Genomic DNA, 21,389 nt, shown 5'->3' with positions numbered 1-21,389 from the left:
AAAAAAAAAAAAAAAAAAAAAGTGGAATTTTTTTTTTCTAGAAACATCTTTAAAAATGTTAATTTAGTGACTGAACTGTAGTTAGTCACACTTTAAATTCATTCCTCATAAGACAATAACAGGAGTAAAACAATTTGCTTCACCAGCACTTAGTAAAATACTGTCTTAGCAGCCCATCACAGTTGCTGACAGAATGACTGAGTCACAGTGTGACCAATGGGCAGATTGTCCCCAATGTACATAAGCATGAAATATAGTCCAGACACCCTTTTATATGAAGATGATCATGTAATGAGATTGGAACCTATTACTAAGTGTGACTAATTGCATTTAAGATTATTATAATACATAATTTTAAAATGTATGCAGTTGTGGTACCTCTTGTGACAGTATGACATCCATTAATGACATACACACCTGGTTTACTAGCCAACAACTACTTTTGATATCGAGCCTTATGCCCTTCACATTTTTAAATAAAAAATAAATAATAAATAAGAAAATGGAAATAGGTAAAAATTAAAAAACCGCGCATATTCACTTCTTAACATCTCTGTGAATCTGGCAACCTTGATGTCACTTATCCAAGTTGATTTAGCAAAAAGCTTTGGGCCCGTTAGTTCTCAAAAATTTCAAATACTGTTACTGTTGATTTGAATGTGTAACTGCAAAATTTGTTTAGTTAATACATGTGCTACCATCTGAAAAGAATCCCTTTCCATAGTACCAGTACTAAATGACTGCATTTCCAAAGAAATTGTGCTGATAAGTTGATGTAACCCAATATTGCACTCTTATGATAAGAGACTTCATACGAACTACTCTTCAAATATATTTTAAGGTTTTAGTTATTTGAATAGTTGATGCACATGGACAACAGAGCAAACAACTACAATTTTTATTTACTTGATTGGGTAGGATCTAATGGATCTCCTGATGGCATTAAATGTGTTGTCTTCATTGCCATTCAGTCCCTTTCCAGAATGTTCCATACAGAGCTGAAAACATTTGTGCCACATACACCAATTTTTAATCTTTTGCAACTTCCAGCTCTGTATGAGGACTTCCATGGTTAGGAACAAAGAAGTTCTGATGCTTTGCCCTTTACACAACAGCAGTTGATTATTAAAAAGGAACATCATGATAGTAGGTTACACATTCTTAGGACACAAACACACACACACACACACACACACACACACACACACACACACACGCACGCACGCAGGTGCACACGCACACACTCACACTATTTTCTGACATTATATCCATATGTCTGCAGTAAACTACTGGCTACTGGAACATTCTACCAATCATTCAGTATGTTGACAATAGAGATCCCGTCCTTGTTCATGCAGCTATTCAAGAACTGTTGTGTCAATTCAATTGTAAACCCTCTTCCCCCAGATGTATTTCACCTCCTGAAAATATGGATATCACATTTCGCAAGATCTTCCCTTCTGCCCAATCAGCATCACCACATCTGTGTAGCCTTGGTCAAACTGTTGGCACCATTTCACTATGGCTTGACAACATTGCATACGGTCCATATATATATATAATTTTGTGGTTTATGTGTGCAATTTAGACATTTTGCCCACAAGAATCTTACAGTTCCTTGCTCTTAAACTTTCAAGTACATTTTCATTTCCCATACCATTTCACTCCTATACAATGATGCACTTCTTATCTATACCATTGTGGCAAAAGCACTACTATGTGATAATGCTTACCACACATCTGCCCTAACAGATGATCACACTTAATAGCACATGAGGTATCACCCAGGATAAGCCACATCACAAGCTGTAAGAATCCTAGGACAAGAGTTCTCTCTGCCACACACCCTTTCCTGCACTACCTGGGTATTACAAAAAAAGCATGCTACAGGAAGCACCTCCTACACCTCAAACATCCCTCGTCGATCCCAAGCTGTTCACATGACAAGCATAGCAATTAAATAATTTTTACATTTTCACATTACAGATTTATCAGAAATTAATCATTTGCCATAGCTCTACAAGAGAAGCATGCAACCTACAAAGATGAGGCAGTTTTGTGTGCCTATTAAGTGAACAGTATTGCAAGCTCCTCTTGATGCTTAAGGGGAACTAATTGCAATAGGGCTGACATGATATTTTGGGGCATGAATACTTCAGCAGTGTCCCAGCATGATGTTTCTGTGTGTGGTGTATCATCTACTTCACAGAGTCTGTTATGATACAGCTAGTGCAGTGTGATCCAAATGCCCTGTGAACTAAATAACCCACTGCAGCACCACACATGTTGGTGTTAGAGTCAAAACATGAATGTTGTTACATTAGTTTTGCCTATGGACCACATGTTCATTATTGTGCACTGCAGTTGGTTTGGTTATTGTGCTAGCTTAGTCACTACATTTCCAATTCGTAAACAGCATACACACTGACGGGCCAGAACATTATCACCTCTAACTTAATGTCAATATAAACTTGCCCAGGCAATAGCAAGGAATGACTGCTAGTCACACACATGCATGATGCATCTAGTATCATTGAGTGTACTGTCTCTGTGTAGATTGGGGAAGGTGTTCAATCAATTTGAGTTTGACTGAGGGCTGATTGTGATGGTCCAGAGGCTTGGCACGAGCATCTTGGAAGCTGCATGACTTGACGATTATTCAAGGAGTGCTCTGGTGAGTATCTTCAAAATGTGGTAGAACCAAGGTGAAATGATGTTCAGATGTCATGGAATTGGTTGCAGATGTGAGACGTCGTAGTCTGGGCAGACTGGTAAAACAGGACATGTGGCAAAGTGTGGTGGAACTAACATCAGACCTCAGTGCTGGGCAGAGTACAAGGTTCCTAGAAATCTAGTGCACCAAGAACTCCTAATGATGGGCAGCTGCAACCAATAACACATGCATGTGCGACTGTTAATACCATGAAACTGGTAACTATGACTTAAATGGGCGCATCAGCACCAGATGTTGGCAAAGTGACAGAACTTTGTATGGTCTGATGAATCCCAATACCTTCTTCTTCATGGTGATGAGTGTGCACAAATGAATAGTCATTGACAGGAACAGCTCCTCGACACCTGTACTGCAGGACTGAGAGATGCTGACAGAAGCTCCATTAGGATCTGGGGGACATTCACATTGGCATCCATTGGTCTAGTGGTGCCTTTTCGAGGCACCATGATGGCCAAGGAGTCTCATACACTGGTTACAGACCATGTACATCCCATCATGAGGTTCATGTTTCCAAATGGCAGTGAAATTTTTAAGCAACGTAATGTGCCATGTTACAAGGCCAGGAGTGTGAGTGAGTCATTTGAAGAACACAGTGACTAGTAGCAATTGATGTGCTCCCTCCCCCCCCCCCCCCCCAAACTCACCAGTTCTGGGCCTGATTGACCCAATCTGGGATGTGACCCCTTCCCAGAATTTATGGGAAGTAGGTAACTGGGCTGTGCAGGTGTGGTGCCAACTACCTCCAGTGACCTACCAAGGCCTCACTACTTCCATGCCATAACATGTTGCTGGTGTTATCCATGCCAAAAGTGGAGATACTGGCTGTTTAGTAGGTGGTCATAATGTCCTGGCTGATTGTTGTATTTTGCCTTGTTCATTTTTGCTAAATTAGATATCCTCATGTTACCTGTATAAGTCCAGTCATTCGTGGATTGTGTAGTTCTCCAGTCCCTGTAGTAAATTAGTCACATTTGCTGTACTGCAAGAATATTAACAATGTCCTTTCATGTCTTCCACAGGGACTAAGTTAATTGATACTATCAATGGATAATGGGAATTGTAGGAATGTACTAGTGTACCAACCGTCCTGAGGTTCCTTTGTTCACTCACATTTCTTTAAATTTCTGCAAGTGATTGTGATTGATTAACATTCCAATAGAGGAACTGTTCACATCCTGGAGATTTTTTGTAACATGTTTCCATGACTTACTTTCCCCCATTATCAGCTCACCTAATAATATTATTGCATTTGTGTGTCATATTCAGTGAGGGAACATGCTGTCTCAATACTGCAGAATAATGTCTGAAGGGAACCTGCCACACATACTCTCTTCTGACAATGTATCACTCATGTTGCACAATAGTCTTAGCTTTGGGCTACATGTTGAAGTTATTTTCTGAAGTTGCTACATCTAAACTACTTCATATAGTCAAAGTTTAATGTTGTTATCAAAAATCTCAGAACTCGTTGACTGATTTATTTCAAATATTTATAAGATGCTACAAAAGTAGGGCAGACATATGCTACATATTTCTCTAAATAGGGAAAACTTGTTAGATATTTTCAGTGGGTCCTACAAGAATGTATTTTTTGTGACTGGGTTATGGGGCCCTGTTGGAGGTCAAATATCAACAAATTATACGGGGTTGATTATGGATGCCACAAATTCTTTGCTGATGAAGTGGCTGCTTGTATGTGTTTTGTGTGCCAAACATATGATGGTGAACTCTATAGCGCTCTTATTGATAGCACATTATGATCTGTAAACAAGACTGTTAAAAAATCAATGAATCTCCTAATGAGGTCACCTATTCACCTACCTCAAATTAGCAATCCATAAACTACAAAATGATGCTGTAAATAGTGATCTCAACTGCCAGCCATTAGTCTATCTAGTAGTATTCTTAAATTTAGTGGGGCAGTGAAAGAAACTGAAGTGGCATTACGAACAGTGATAATGAATATAGTTGACTATGGTATCTGCTGCAACCTGCAGCTGCCTGTATTCTGCACAGCCAATAATAGATGGAACATCTTTGTAAGAACACTGAGCACATATTTAATTTGCCTCTCTACCTGCTTTTCCTAGAGAAGAATTATGGAGATCTCAATATGTTTTGAACACTGTAGTGTAGCAGTATACATTGACACGTGGGACGCTGTCAGGTAAGTTAGAAAACTTGTTATGCAGCTTTGATGCAAGTAACGTAGATGGGGGGAAATGTTAATGGTAAAGCAGCCAGTCTTTGATATTGTGGAAATATAAACTTATGTTAGTTCTTCAGACTATTAAAGAAGGATTTAATTTGCTTTTGTTTGGTTTTTAAAAATCTTTTTTGTAATTTCATCTGAACTGATTTCGGTATGGGTATTGACCTATGGAGAGAGTACCAGGTCATGTGAATCTAAATAGGAAGCCGTTTGGTTAGTGTGATATTTGGCCATTCAAGGGAGAAATTTTTCACAAGTCAAGGAGGATACTGTGATAATATCTTTTGATGAAAAGTCACATAGCCTGGAGCTGTAGGAGTTTTTGTTGAAAGTGTGTAATTGTATTCTTTGGAGAAATATGATTTACTAGTAGGAGTTTATGATCATTCATGGACGACATGTATGAAAATGTCAGGTGAGTGAGTGAGAGAGAGAGAGTGAAACTGGCAGCTAGTAAAGCAGTAGTCCCCTGAATTATGAGTCTGTATTCTGTTGTAAGCCACAAGTTGTTTTGAAAAGAGTATAAAAATGAAATGGGTTTCTAATTTGAAGTGATTTCCATATATCCAGATTTATATATGGACATTGAAGTCATTGAGTCACTGACAGATCACTTAGATAGAGGATAGTCCTATCAAGTCAGAAGAAGATTTTAACATCCAGCAGTAAGCACTGCATTTTAGCAACCAGATGGTTTTTTTAATCTCTCTAGGAGTTAAATATTTTAAGAATACCTGTGAGAAGTCTAGACAATTTCTACTGGAAGATACCTAGTGTTTTCTTTCGGATAGAACGGAGTCCACAGACATATAATTAAGGTGTGAACAGCCGACAATCTCCTCAGTGCAGAAGTACACTAGGCTCAAACTTTTACAGGAATCAGCAAAATGCTTCAAGTGATGAGGATAATTGGCAATGGCACTATATTAGTAGTGTGTGGATAAGTTGAGAATTTGGATCTGATGGAGGTATGCTAGGGTAGTCCATGCAGTTGCAAAGACCACCTTGTCCAGATGGTGCATCTTCTTAGTAATCAGGTGACCCAGATTCGAATCCCATTTCAGCACTGATTTTCAACTTTCCCCATTGATTTAAATCAATGCTCACTTGCAGACAGTGTCTGTAATTCTATTCTGTCTTAGTTCTTTCATAGTTTTTTCCATAAAAATTTTGTCTTCTTTATAGGGTGCAGTGCAAAGAGCTGTACTCAGATACAAAAGCCTTCAGCAAACTCCCATTAGGCTAAAAGCATGAAATCAGGAATCTTAACAGGAGGAACACATTACTAACCCTCACTATTATAAATTACCTTTTTATCTAGGTTCTTTGATAGGAGATTCCTGCTGGCTGCATGGCAAATATAGTTAGTTCACTATGTCTTGATGGAATTTTTAGAGGGGTGAGGGGAGAAGAGGAAGCAAGCTCTCTCTACGGAAGACACAAACATCAACAGTGAAGGAGGAAGTGTCTGTGCAGTGGGCAACAAGCTGCATCTTCCTCATGCTCTGCTGGCATTACACATGTGCTTACTGGTTTGGAATGGGACAATACAACAATAACTTGGTAATGACTCGGGTACAAAGCAAGGCATCTACAAGGGCTCAGAGCACTTGTATCTCACCACTACCACCCTCACCCTCTCCCATCAAGTCTGGAGTACAGAGGTTTTATTCATTAAAGAATTCTCGTATATTTCTAGAAATTATTTCCTGTGATAGTGCAGTGGCACATATCTAAAACAACCAACTTGTTTAAAAAAAAATGGCAATTTTAGCATCTAGCCCCCAACCCATTGGATAAATTCCTGTGGATGCCCATGATACACACAGTTACTGTATTGTTAGGCAATGATGGCAGCAGCCAGACACAAAACACTCATGGCCTGATGTCAATCAGCTTCTATCACCTTCAGGCAGTCCAGAATTGAAGTGCCTTCATTCAGAATGTTGTGAACAGACTGTAGTGATGTTGACCATACAGTCCCACATTGTTAAGAATGCAGGTAATTGTTATTCTTCATACATATTGGTTTAGCCATAGCTCGCAATAGAATATAAATAGCAGATACTCATTACTTGATTTTTCAAAGTAAGCACCAGTTTCTTTTTTATATGTAGTGACTTTCTTATTAATTTTCACCTTACTTATATGAAGTTTGGGCTGTGTAAGCACAAAAATGTAGTGAGCACAGCAGTCCAGCATTTCTGTTAAGAGAAATGACTTAAGTGTTTTTCTATAAGTTGCTCCTTTATCTTCATTTACATATTGCAAAAAGTGACATCTGTAAGCACAAATGATGAGATTCTGTCTTTTTTTACTTTTTTTACTTCGTTTTTAGTCTGAGAGGAAGTATGCCTTGAATGTTCAAGTAGCTGTAAATATAGCTCCAGAGTTATCACCTAATGTCTACACAAGATTTTCATACTTTGCCAGAAACTCAGTATTTTCTAGAAGCATTAGTACTTCACAATGATTTAATGATTTTCCTCAGGATTTTATTTTTTAAACTAATGTCTGTCTGTAGGGCCCTTGGAATCAACCAGCAGGAGATCTGGACAAATGGAAATGTGATGCACTGAGGCAGAATAACATCATCAGTAATGCAATGTTATATTGAGTAGAATCCTCATAGCCTCATCACATCAACTCCAAACACACACTGGCATGAGATGTCCTCAGATGAGACAGGTAACCCAGTGAAATGTTGGCTAATCAACCCAGCAGGAAACTGGGTCAGTGAACCAGTTTTGCAGGAGGGCTGGAAAAAAAAAAGTTTGTAATAAGTATGGTCAAAAAAACCAGAAATGCAGACCAAGTGTCCAGGTGTAACTGCACTGCAAGAAATCTGTTGGGAAGATTTACAGCTTTGATGTTCACGATTATACAATCATTTATGGAGCCTGTGAGTGAGGGCAAAAGGTACTGGTTTTTGTGTGAGCAAGATCTTGGCCACTAGTATTTTGGTGTCTGTTTCTGTCAGCACCAGAATCTCTGTGTTAATGGTGACTGCACATTATAGTAGGACGACTTTTGTGAACTGTCTAACTCCCATGAAAGAAAGTATAGCCAAAGTGAAAGATGAGTTCTATGAGCAGCTTGCAGCAGTAGTGGATACATTCCCCCTCCTCTCCCCCCCCCCCCCCCCTCCCTCATCTCCAAATGGACATTTGAGGATCCATTTCAGTAATATGAATGCTAGAATTGGGATAGAACAAGTATTCTGAGGCACAAATGGCAGCTACAGCCTAGACAGGCTAAGAAAGGAAAATAGTGTGAAGTCCATTAATTTAACCACATCAGCAGGTTTGTTTATCTCCAGTATAAGGACATACGTAAGGGAACCTGGATGTAGCCTGAATGTCACCAGACAGAATTACAACAAACCAGATAAACCCCGTTGCTATAGATACAAGAGACAAAGGATTTGTATCAGGTGTTAAGATGATGCAGAGTGTGAAAGTGAACATTTTCCGAACAGTAGACTGTTAAATGTACACTGTATAGGAAGGACCAGTGACAAGCTACAGAAGGCTGTCAGAGATGATTTTGAAACCTAAAAGATGAAGCAATAGAGACCAAATATCCACTGAAACTTAACAACCATTTCAAAATGTTCAGTGAGCAAGATGACAGTGAAGACCCTGAGCAAATATGGAGAGACATCCAGAGCTCAATGACTGTCACAGCAGTGGAAGCAATGAAGGGAAACCCCGTTGTCAACATGATCTGATTTGTTAAGGAATGTGCAGATCCTTTGGAACAGAGACAGGTAGCCAGGAGCAAGAAGGAGACAGATCTAGTGCAGCGTAAAGTGTGATTTGAGGAGGTTAAAAGATTTAACCAAGCACCTCTGAGGAGAGTAACAAGAAAGTGTATTAAGGACATCATCAGTGAGGTGGAAGCAAACTTTAGAGGAAACGAGACCAGGGAAATGTCCCAAAAGGTGAACAGTGTCAGCAAAGGATACCAGGCCACACAAAAGTTTGTCAAAGACCCAGATGATAAAATCCTGACCCATCATAGAGAAATTGGTGGAAAGAGAAAGAAGTACTTGAATCATCTTCTCAACTGTAACATACACTGAGAATGTTTTGATTTTCAGTCTCAAACCACAACTGACCAAGATTCCCTGAGCCCACATCGGATGATACCAAAACAGAAATCAAGTTGCTCAAAGGGAATAAGAGCCCAGGTGAAGGCAAAATACAGGCTGAGTTGATCTAGGCAGGAGGTGAGAAACTTGGAGGAAGACTACACTGGCTGATAGAAACAATCTGGACCAAAGAAGAAATGCCTAAAAAGGAAAAAAAAAAAAAAAACAGATTTGTTCTGTCCAGTCCATGAGGGGAGTGATTGACTGAAATGTGACAACTTCATGGAACCACACTGTTTAATTTGTGCTACAGCGTACTGTCCATCTGTTTCATACAAATGATTCAACCCGTTGAAGAATCAGTAATTGGTGAATACCATGGAGGTATGTGGCCAGGCTTGTCAACAATAGACCACATTCTGTTCTCTGGCAGCTCACCACAAAACTGAGAGAACATGGTAAAGAACTGCATACTTTGTTTGATGATTTGTAGAAGGCCTGTGAGTGCACACACTGTAAGAGCCTGATCATTTGTATAAGAGAGTTTGGAATAGTGTAGAGATTTGTTAATCTGGTGCAGATTGGCCTGAGGAAAACACACAGTGAGAAGACGATGGAAAACCAGGTAACAGATGACTTAAAAATTGTCATGGATCTCAGGCAAGGAGATTGTTTATCTCCTATCCTGTTCAGTTCTGACCTTGACAAGCCCATATGTGAGACTTTTAAAGATAACTATCTGCATCTACATCTACATCCATACTCCGCAAGCCACCTGACAGTGTGTGGCAGAAGGTACCTTGAGTACCTCTGTTGGTTCTCCCTTCTATCCCAGTCTCGTATTGTTCGTGGAAAGAAAGATTATTGGTATGACTCTGTGTGGGCTCTAATCTCTCTGATTTTATCCTCATGGTCTCTTCATGAGATATACTTCGGAGGGAGCAATATACTGCTTGACTCCTCGGTGAAGGTATGTTCTCGAAACTTCAACAAAAGCCCGTACCGAGCTACTGAGTGTCTCTCTTGCAGAGTCTTCCACTGGAGTTTATCTGTCATGTCCGTAAGGCTTTTGGGATTACTAAATGACCCTGTAACAAAGCACATTGCTCTCCATTGGATCTTCTCTATCTCTCCTATCAACCCTATCTGGTATGGATCCCACACCGGCGAGCAATATTCAAGCAGTGGGCGAACAAGCGTACTGTAACCTACTTCCTTTGTTTTCGGACTGCATTTCCTTAGGATTCTTCCAATGAATCTCAGTCTGGCATCTGCTTTACTGACGATTAATTTTATATGGTCATTCCACTTTAAATCACTCCTAATGCCTACTCCCAGATAATTTATGGAATTAACTGCTTCCAGTTGCTGACCTGCTATATTGTAGCTAAATGATAAAGGATCTTCCTTTCTATGTATTCGCAGCACATTACACTTGTCTACATTGAGATTCAATTGCCATTACCTGCACCATGCATCAATTAGTTGCAGATCCTCCTGCATTTCAGTACAATTTTCCATTGTTACAACCTCTCGATATACTACAGCATCATTCGCAAAAAGCCTCAGTGAACTTCTGATGTTATCCACAAGGTCATTTATACAGGGTGTTACAAAAAGGTACGGCCAAACTTTCAGGAAACATTTCTCACACAAAAAAAAAGAAAATATGTTATGTGGACATGTGTCCTGAAACGCTTACTTTCCATGTTAGAGCTCATTTTATTAGTTCTCTTCAAATCACATTAATCATGGAATGGAAACACACAGCAACAGAACATACCAGCATGACTTCAAACACTTTGTTACAGGAAATGTTCAAAATGTCCTCCGCTAGCGAGGATACATGTATCGAACCTCTGTCGCATGGAATCCCTGATGCGCTGATGCAGCCCTGGAGAATGGCGTATTGTATCACAGCCATCCACAATACGAGCACGAAGAGTCTCTACATTTGGTACCGGGGTTGCGTAGACAAGAGCTTTCAAATGCCCCCATATATGAAAGTCAAGAGGGTTGAGGTCAGAAGAACATGGAGGCCATGGAATTGGTCCGCCTCTACCAATCCATTGGTCACCGAATCTGTTGTTGAGAAGCGTACGAACACTTCGACTGAAATGTGCAGGAGCTCCATCGTGCACGAACCACATGTTGTGTTGTACTTGTAAAGGCACATGTTCTAGCAGCACAGGTAGAGTATCGCGTATGAAATCATGATAATGTGCTCCATTAAGCGTAGGTGGACGAAACTAAAATGAGCTCTAACATGGAAATTAAGCATTTCCGGACACAATTCCACGTAACATCTCTTCTTTATTTGTGTGTGAGGAATGTTTCCTGAAAGTTTGGCCATACCTTTTTGTAACACCCTGTATATATTATGAATAGCAGCGGTCCTATGACGCTCCCCGCAGCACACCTGAAATCACTTTTACTTCGGAAGACCTCTATGCATTTAGAATGACATGCTATGTTGTGTTATCTAGGAACTCTTCAATCCAATCACACAATTGGTCTGATAGTCCATATACTCTTACTTTGTTCATTAAACGACTGTGGGGATCTGTATAAAATGCCTTGCGGAAGTCAAGAAGCACAGCATCTACCTGGGAACCCATGTCTATGGCCCTCTGAGTCTAGTGAATGAATAGCGTGAGCTGGGTTGCACACGATCGTCTTTTTTGAAACCCATGCTGATTCCTACAGAGTAGATTTCTAATCTCCAGAAAAGTCATTATACTCGAACATAATATGTGTTCCAAAATTCTAGAACTGATCAACGTTAGAGATATTGATCTATAGTTTTGCACATCTGCTCGACGTCCCTTCTTGAAAACAGGTCTGACCTGTGCCCTTTTCCAATCTTTTAGAACACTACGCTCTTCTAGAGACCTACGGTACACCGCTGCTAGAAGGGGGGCAAGTTACTTTGCGTATTTTGTGTAAAATCAAACTAGTATCCCATCAGGTGCAGCGGCCTTTCCTCTTTGGAGAATCCGAGTTGAAGGAAAGAATCTGGCATATTTAGCTTATGCAGCGGCATTGAAAAGGAATTGAAAGAAATGATCATGGCACTGGAGAAGGCCACCAGCAAATTAGGGCTACTCATAAGTAAAGCTAATATTGATTACCTCTTAATGACTTGTTGAGAAGGTCAAGGTAGTGAACAAATACGATGCAGGAGACAGACCTGTCCTATAAGAGCGACCACAAATTTAAATATTTAAATACCTTGGTGAGTTTTTCATGGAGAACTTGTCATGTGAAGTAGAGATCAATGCAAGGATCAACATTCTGGAAAACTTTTCTTCAACAGTTTAACACAATGCTTCAGTGCAGAAGCCTCTTGAGATGGTTCAAGATTTGGCTATATAAAATCATGATTCAACCTTAGGTACTATGTGGCTGTGAAAAAAGCAGTATCTGAAAGCAGGACTTTCATAAACTTCTCGTATTTGAGAAAAAAGTTCTGGTATGATCTTTGGTGTGATGTTGGACTCTTAAGGGTGAATGGAGAATCAGACTAAGCCACAAGCTATATAAACTGCACTAATACGCCCATATTGCAGGAATCAACGGAAGAAAGCTACTACAGTGGGTTAGACATGTAGTACAGAGTACGTCAGGTCGCCACCGAAGTTCCTGGATTTCATACCCACAGTTAGGAGACCCCCAGGAAAGCCAAGGAAGAGATGGAGGCATAACCTCCATGAGGAGCTGCAACAGTCACTGATAGTTGTGGATGGATAGCACATGGCAGCAATGGATAAAAGGTGATGGAAAAGGAAACTTGTAGCAGTGCACGGTTCAGTGGGCCTGATTGCATAATACTAAGAGTAACTAATGTTTGTGGTGTGAACAATGTGAAAATCTAATATACTTTTTATTCATTACTTTTTCAGTTTCTGTTTAATTTTAACATGATTTGCTTTACATGAAAAGAGTTCTCATAGTACTTTCAGAGTTTGTGTAAGGAAAAGTTGATTCGTCCTTTTTTTTTTTTTTTTTTTTTTTTTTTCATTGATTGCTTTGTATGTTTTCCTCAATATTTTACTCTTTGGTTCTCTCTAAACCTTGTAACTAAGTCAATGTTTTTTATTCTAATACACAGTATTTTACTCTTCTAAAAGCCACTCTTAGTGCTGTATCATGTGGTAGTGACTGATTCTTTCCTTTGGTAATTGCTGTTTTTGATAGGTACAACAACCATTACATTTCAAAATGTGTTCTAGTCTAACACTATTCAAATGGTACATTTTTGTTGCAAAATAACTTCCCTATTAACCATGAGATATGGCCAAGGGATTTTTTAGGTTGATATCAACAGTGCCCATTCAAAAATTGTTCTGAAATGGTAGGTAGCAGGTAATAGTCTGAATAGTGTTACAATAAGTGTTACATGATTACACTATAACTGTATCTGCCAATACACTGGCAGGTTCTGTTCATCAGAGATTCTGTAAACTCACACAACACATAGGTACACTACATGGTTTAAAGCACAAAATTGTTTTTGTAGTTCAACAGTTTTGTTGTATCATGCCATAGGCTCTGCCTAACATTTGTCAGTATCATTTTGGCTTATGGACAGTTGCTCACACAGTCATTGCAAGTTCCTACACCTTTTAATAAACAGCCATGGTGCTGGTGATAGATGAGACAATGCAAAGTTCTTTGGCAGAGGTGACAATATAAGATAATTAGTTTTCCAGACTACTGCTGAGTTGTCTCTGAGGCTGAAAATGCTTAGTTGATTTGTCACTTTAGTGTAGTAAACATTACTTGAGATTTAAATTTCATTATCAAATAGTAAGTTAAGTTATAGGACCTATATTCAAAATGAGTGGGATTTAACTATCCTCCTGGCTCTGTTAACTCAGATTTTCTGTGGTTTATTTAAATTAGTTAAGGTGAATACCACATCAGTTCCTTAAACAAATCACAGTTATTTCCTCCCCTATCACTCTCCAACTGTGTTCCTGTTCCATTCATAATGTACCTGATATAAATGAGATCATAAAACCAAATTTCCTTTCTTTTGGAATCAGATGACCTGGGTATACTTAGAACTGACACCCACCACATGTACCTGCTCATGTTAGAAGTTCATAAGAGACATAACGTGGCAAATGTTCATGCTATTCTATTCTCATGGTAAGTACTATCTAGAAATGTGATATTACATACCACATAGAATATATTTATGAAGCACACTGTATCACTGTGCTTCCTGAATAGTTTCAAAGTACTTCAGCTCACCATTTGTAGAGGTCTTAAAGGAAAACTATGGGGTAAAACTGAGCATCAGATCATAGGTAAATAATGTTAGACTTAACAGATGGAAAGAGACTCAAAATAAAACATGAGATAAGAATTGTATCATTGCCAACAGAATTGTGTGGTTAATTAATTAAATAATGTAATCTGCTTGAATATATTCATGTATTGAAATTTACCCACAGGTTGATGGCAGGTAAAGTTATTATAACCGAAAAATAAATGAAACTCTAGTTTGAGTTAGAAATGAAAGTAAAGTTTCATGTTATGATGTTGTGGTAGACTTTTTGACACTAGCTTTTAGGAGCTCACGGATTTAATGAGAAGTGATGTGAACAAAGACAATTTGTGCATGATTAATAATTAGAATTTCAGAGTGTTACTATTAATTTATTACCAGTATCACCTAGAAAAAAAACATACAGTTCAACAAATGCAAAGAATGGGTAAAAATGTGAACTCTGATATGGCATATGAATGAATTAGAAATGCATGTCATGTGGAAGCACTGAGTGGAATGGTAGTTCGCAAATTATAGAGAGGGATTTTGTGAAAGAAAACTAAATAAATACACAAAAGTGTCAATTCTCAATGAGGAACTTGAAACTTTTAGTTGAGGACAGATGGCTGTCGAGGAACAATGGCTTAAGTTTAAAAGAATAATTGACCATGTACTGGGTGCATATATACCTAGCACAACAGTTCATGAAGGGAGGGGGACCCTCCATGGTACTCATATATAGTTACTGTAAAGAAACTTCTAAGGAAATAGACACTGACATACATACACTGAAGCACCAAAGAAACTGGTATTGTATAGGGCTCCCGCGAGCATACGGAACTGCCACAACATGACATGGCGTGGACTCCACTAATGTCTGAAGTAGTGCTGTAGAGAACTGACGCCATGAATCCTGCAGGCCTGTCCATAACTCTATAAGAGTACAAGGGTGTGGTGACCTCTTCTGAACAGCATGATGAAAGGCATCCAAGATACGCTCAGTAATGTTCATGTCTGGGGAGTCTGGTGGCCAGCAGAAGTGGTTAAACTCAGAATAGTGTTCCTGGAGCCACTCTATAGCAATTCTGGACATGTGGGGTGTCACATTGTCCTGCTGGAATTTCCCAAGTCCGTTGAAATGCACAAAGGACATGAATGGATGCAGGTGACCAGACAGAATGAATACATACGTTCACCTGTCAGAGTCGTATCTCAACGCATCGAGCGTCCCATATCACTCCAACCGCAAATGACCCACACCATTACAGAGTCTCCGCCAGCTTGTACAGTCCCCTGGTGACATGCAGGGTGCATGGATTCATGAGGTTACCTCCATACACGTACATGTCCAACCACTTGATATGATTTGAAATGAGACTTGTCCAACCATGCAATGTGTTTGCAGTCATCAACGGTCCAACGTCGGCATAAGGCTTCGTGTGATGCAGTCATCAAGGGTACACGAGTGGGCCTTCAGCTCTGAAAGTCCATATCAATGATGTATCATTGAATGGTTTGCACACTGACACTTGTTGATGGCCCAGCATTCAAATCTGCAGCAATTTGTGGAATGGTTGCACTTCTGTTGTTTTGAATGATTCTATTTGGTTGTCATTGGTCCCATTCTTTCAGGATCTTTCTTCTGGACACAGTGAAGTCAGAGATTTGATGTTTTGTCAGATTTCTGATATTCACGGTACACTCGGGAAATGATCGTACGGGAAATCCCCACTTCATCGCTACCTCGGAGATACTGTGTACCATTGCTCATGCACCAACTATAACACCATGTTCAGACTCACTTAAACCTTGATAACCTGCCTTTGTAGCAGCAGTAACTGATCTAACAACTGTGCCAGACACTTGTCTTATGTAGACATTGCTGACTGCAGCACCATATTCTGCCTGTTCATGTATCTCTGTGTTTGAATACGCATGCCGATACCAGTTTTTTTTTTTTTTTTTTTTTTTTTTTTTTTTTTTTTTTTTTTTTGCGTCTCAGTGTGCAACAAAACATGTTTGGCTGTCATGAGGGCTGCATGTGAAAGTTTCACTGACTAGTGTAGCATAAGATTATCAAAAGCTCTCTCACAAAATTTGAAGAAATTGTGGTAATGGCAGCTAGCAGCACCAAAGTTAGTGTCCAGACAAGTGTGGATGAGACATAAACTGAAACTGAGGAGAGCAAAGCAAAAGCAGAAATGTTTTCAAATGTTTCTCTACCTAGGGGAATCAAGGAGTATTGCATCAATTTAATTCTTGTACCACTGCAAAAATGAATGAAATAGATATTAAAGTTAGTCACATTGAGGAATAGCCAAAATTGTTAAAACTTTACAAAGCTCTAACGCCTGACAAAATCCATATCAGATTCTATACTGAACTGCTGCCTGGGCTAGCTCTCCTTATTAGCCATAATATACTGAAGATCCTTTGAACCATAAACTGTGCCCAGTAATCAGAAGAAATCACAAGGTACTCCCATCTACAAGGACAGCAGAGGTATTCCGTTAACTACTATCCAATATCCTTGGTATCCATTTGTCGTAGAATCCTAGAATGTATTCTGAGCTCAAAAGTAAGGATGTATCTCTAACAGAACAATCTCATCTATGCCAACTGGCATGTATTCTGAAAACATCGATCATGTGACACTGAATTCGTGTTTTTATCACACGGTATCCTGAAAGCCATGGAGCAAGGCAGTCAGGTAGATGCAGTGTTTCTTCACATCCACATGGAATTTGAGTCAGTAAGACACATATGCTTATTATTGAAAGTATTACCAAATGGATCATCAGATGAGATTTGCGACTCCACTGAGGAAGAAAACAGCATGTGATCTTGGATGGAATGTCAGATATACAAGTAAGTTCTGGTGTGCCAGAAGGAAGAATGTTGGGACCCTTTCTGTTCATGTTGTATATTAACGACTGTGTGAAGCAATTATGTATAATGAAGGGCTGCCTGAAAAGATATGCAGATATATTCAGTCAAATCTTAGTAGCATTTCAAAGTATTCACAACTTGCTTTAAATGTTAAGAAATGCACAATTTTATATTTCTTACTATTTAAAGCAAGTTGTGGAAAAAATTTATTATTCTGTGATACAGTATCAATTGTTCAGAGTTGAAACTGGTCAACTTATATAAAATACCTAGATGTAACAATATGTAGGAATATGAAATGGAATGACCACATAGGCTCCGTCACAGCTAAGGCAGGTGACAGACTGTGAATCATTGGTAGAGGGCTGGGAAAATGCAGTCATTCTACAAAGGAGACTGCATACAAAATACTCATGCAGCCATCCTACAATATTGCTCAAGTGCGTGGGACCTGTATGAAATAGGCCTGAAGGGACATATTAGATTATACAAAGGAAGACAGTAAAAATGGTTACAGGTTTATTTGACCCATACTGAAAGAAATGAACTGTCATGCATTTGAAGACAGATGAAAACTATCTTTTGACAGCCTAGTAATCAAATTTCTATAACCAAGTAAGTGATAAATCTAGGAATTATACAACCAATTACATATTGCTCCCCTACAGATCACAAAGACAAGATTAGAATAATTACAATGTTCACAGACATACTTTGGCACTCATTCTTCTCACATACCATATTGGAATGGAATAGGAAAAAGCAGTAACAATGAGCACAATATGAGGTGCCTTCTTCCATGCATTTCTCAGTGGTTTCCAGGGTACGGATAACTAATGTCAAGTTTCTTTGGTAACATCGTTTTATGCATCATGGGAGAGGACTTCCAATATGCCTGAGTTAAACATCAAAATTTGGCGAGATCTGACGAAAGTAGTACAGGAATTTTTTTACCTTTAGGGCAGAGTCAGACTGTGTGACAAAAGCCACGAAGACATAGATCCATTATGTTTGTGTATCATGTGCAATTTAATTAAGATAGGGGATGAGTACTGAATGAAGGGATTTTTTTTTATTGGCACATTATCATTCACAATTTATTTCATCTGCCACTATTTATTGAAGTATAGTACTGTACATGGCTAAACCCAGAGGTCCTAGGATTTTTTTACTTAACATCTGTTTTTCCACCCTTTGTCAAGGACTTTTAATGGTGAAGTTTTAGCGTGGTTTGGAATGCCTGTTAAACTTTTCTACATACCTATAGCTGGCTAGGTAAGTTGATTGATTATTTTATTGGTCCATTTCATCATTTTTGTACATAGCTACAAACTGATATTGGATAAGTCACGTAGAATGTCAGAGGAAGGCGTGTGTATGCCATCTCCTACAGGAGTATTGCTAGTAAAAGCACTGTGGAGCTCAGAATCAATCACTGTGTTACAATCTCAATAATTCCAAAACATTCTTCAATTCATAGGTCGAAATCACTCGACGATATCTGTGTTTGACATTTTACCTAGGTGCCCGAGTAATCTCGAGCCCTTCCAAAATTTCGAAGAGGAAGACGAAAAATATTATATTAGGTACTCCTCGCATTGTAACGAGATTACGAAGTTTTGCCGGATGTATAAGCTACCAATAACGTATGACATACTGTATTTGTCATACTGTATTTGATTATGTAACTGTCATTAATTACAGGCCATATAACATTTTTCTACCGTACTATATACACTCCTGGAAATGGAAAAAAGAACACATTGACACCGGTGTGTCAGATCCACCATACTTGCTCCGGACACTGCGAGAGGGCTGTACAAGCAATGATCACACGCACGGCACAGCGGACACACCAGGAACCGCGGTGTTGGCCGTCGAATGGCGCTAGCTGCGCAGCATTTGTGCACCGCCGCCGTCAGTGTCAGCCAGTTTGCCGTGGCATACGGAGCTCCATCGCAGTCTTTAACACTGGTAGCATGCCGCGACAGCGTGGACGTGAACCGTATGTGCAGTTGACGGACTTTGAGCGAGGGCGTATAGTGGGCATGCGGGAGGCCGGGTGGACGTACCGCCGAATTGCTCAACACGTGGGGCGTGAGGTCTCCACAGTACATCGATGTTGTCGCCAGTGGTCGGCGGAAGGTGCACGTGCCCGTCAACCTGGGACCGGACCGCAGCGACGCACGGATGCACGCCAAGACCGTAGGATCCTACGCAGTGCCCTAGGGGACCGCACCGCCACTTCTCAGCAAATTAGGGACACTGTTGCTCCTGGGGTATCGGCGAGGACCATTCGCAACCGTCTCCATGAAGCTGGGCTACGGTCCCGCACACCGTTAGGCCGTCTTCCGCTCACGCCCCAACATCATGCAGCCCGCCTCCAGTGGTGTCGCGACAGGCGTGAATGGAGGGACGAATGGAGACGTGTCGTCTTCAGCAATGAGAGTCGCTTCTGCCTTGGTGCCAATGAGGGTCGTATGCGTGTTTGGCGGCGTGCAGGTGAGCGCCACAATCAGGACTGCATACGACCGAGGCACACAGGGCCAACACCCGGCATCATGGTGTGGGGAGCGATCTCCTACACTGGCCGTACACCACTGGTGATCGTCGAGGGGACACTGAATAGTGCACGGTACATCCAAACCGTCATCGAACCCATCGTTCTACCATTCCTAGACCGGCAAAGGAACTTGCTGTTCCAACAGGACAATGCACGTCCGCATGTATCCCGTGCCACCCAACGTGCTCTAGAAGGTATAAGTCAACTACCCTGGCCAGCAAGATCTCCGGATCTGTCCCCCATTGAGCATGTTTGGGACTGGATGAAGCGTCGTCTCACGCGGTCTGCACGTCCAGCACGAACGCTGGTCCAACTGAGGCGCCAGGTGGAAATGGCATGGCAAGCCGTTCCACAGGACTACATCCAGCATCTCTACGATCGTCTCCATGGAAGAATAGCAGCCTGCATTGCTGCGAAAGGTGGATATACACTGTACTAGTGCCGACATTGTGCATGCTCTGTTGCCTGTGTCTATGTGCCTGTGGTTCTGTCAGTGTGATCATGTGATGTATCTGACCCCAGGAATGTGTCAATAAAGTTTCCCCTTCCTGGAACAATGAATTCACGGTGTTCTTATTTCAATTTCCAGGAGTGTATATTCGTCATCAGTTACTTGAAACAATCTAAATTGGCTACAGCGGCAGAGCGCCTCAGTCCTAGAGCGCTACATATTGTTTCAAATTGGAACTTCTGTTGCTGCTGCTGCTGCGTGGCAGAAACAAATAGGTTCCTGCTGTCCGGTGGAGTTCAGGCTTGCGAGATATGCCTCCAAACTGACGAATGAGGTGGCGTGATCCTGGCATCTTGATGATATCTTAACGGTCGGCGTGAACGGTGTCGTCCAGGGGTACTTGCAACTTGGCGGTCACGAAGCAGGTGAGGCCACCTGGTAGCATTAAGACTCTGCATCCGATGGCCCAGTGTTCGGACAAGTGGATTTGTCGAGTGGGCGGTCTTCTTGTAGAAGAGCCGAGCAGCCAGGCGGAACCTATCTTGGATGGTAGGTATACTGGAGACCCTGCTGAGGTCAGCCAATGGATGGTCCCGGTTCTGGAGCTGTTGCAGGCGGTCAACGTGAATCGCTGCTGCATTTGCCCCAAACCACGGTGGCATAGCCGAAGATCTGGCGGATAAGCGCGATGTAGAGCGCCACACTTAATTCAGGATGTAGTGTCATCGACAGGTTGAGGATGGGGTACAGTTGGGCCAGTTTACTCCTGGCTATTCGGACGACGTAGTCGATGTGCTGTCGCCACGTTAGCCTCCTGTCCAGCGCTACACCCAGATACTTCACTGTGGTGCCCCAAGCTACTGTGGTTCCCCTGATGGTAATCGATGGAAGATTAGCTGGGATGTGGTTCTTGGCGATGAGAAGCGTTTGTGTCTTAGCCCCATTGAACCTAAGGTGCCATCTCCATTCCCACTGATACTTGAAGCTGAAAATCTAACATCAAGTCCTCACGGTTGGTTTGAACTTAAAATTGGATGATCGTTGTTGCAGAATTTATGTAAACATATTTTCCAGTTATTTTCTCACATCTTAGTGTATCATACGGTATTTTGATTTTTCACATTAACAAAGCCGATATTACATTATTAGCACCTATTATACAAAAATAA

This window comes from Schistocerca americana, chromosome X (genome assembly GCF_021461395.2).
Source record: "Schistocerca americana isolate TAMUIC-IGC-003095 chromosome X, iqSchAmer2.1, whole genome shotgun sequence".
NCBI lineage: Eukaryota > Metazoa > Arthropoda > Insecta > Orthoptera > Acrididae > Schistocerca > Schistocerca americana.
The sequence above is the reverse complement of the archived record's forward strand: the minus strand, read 5'-3'. Positions refer to the sequence as shown.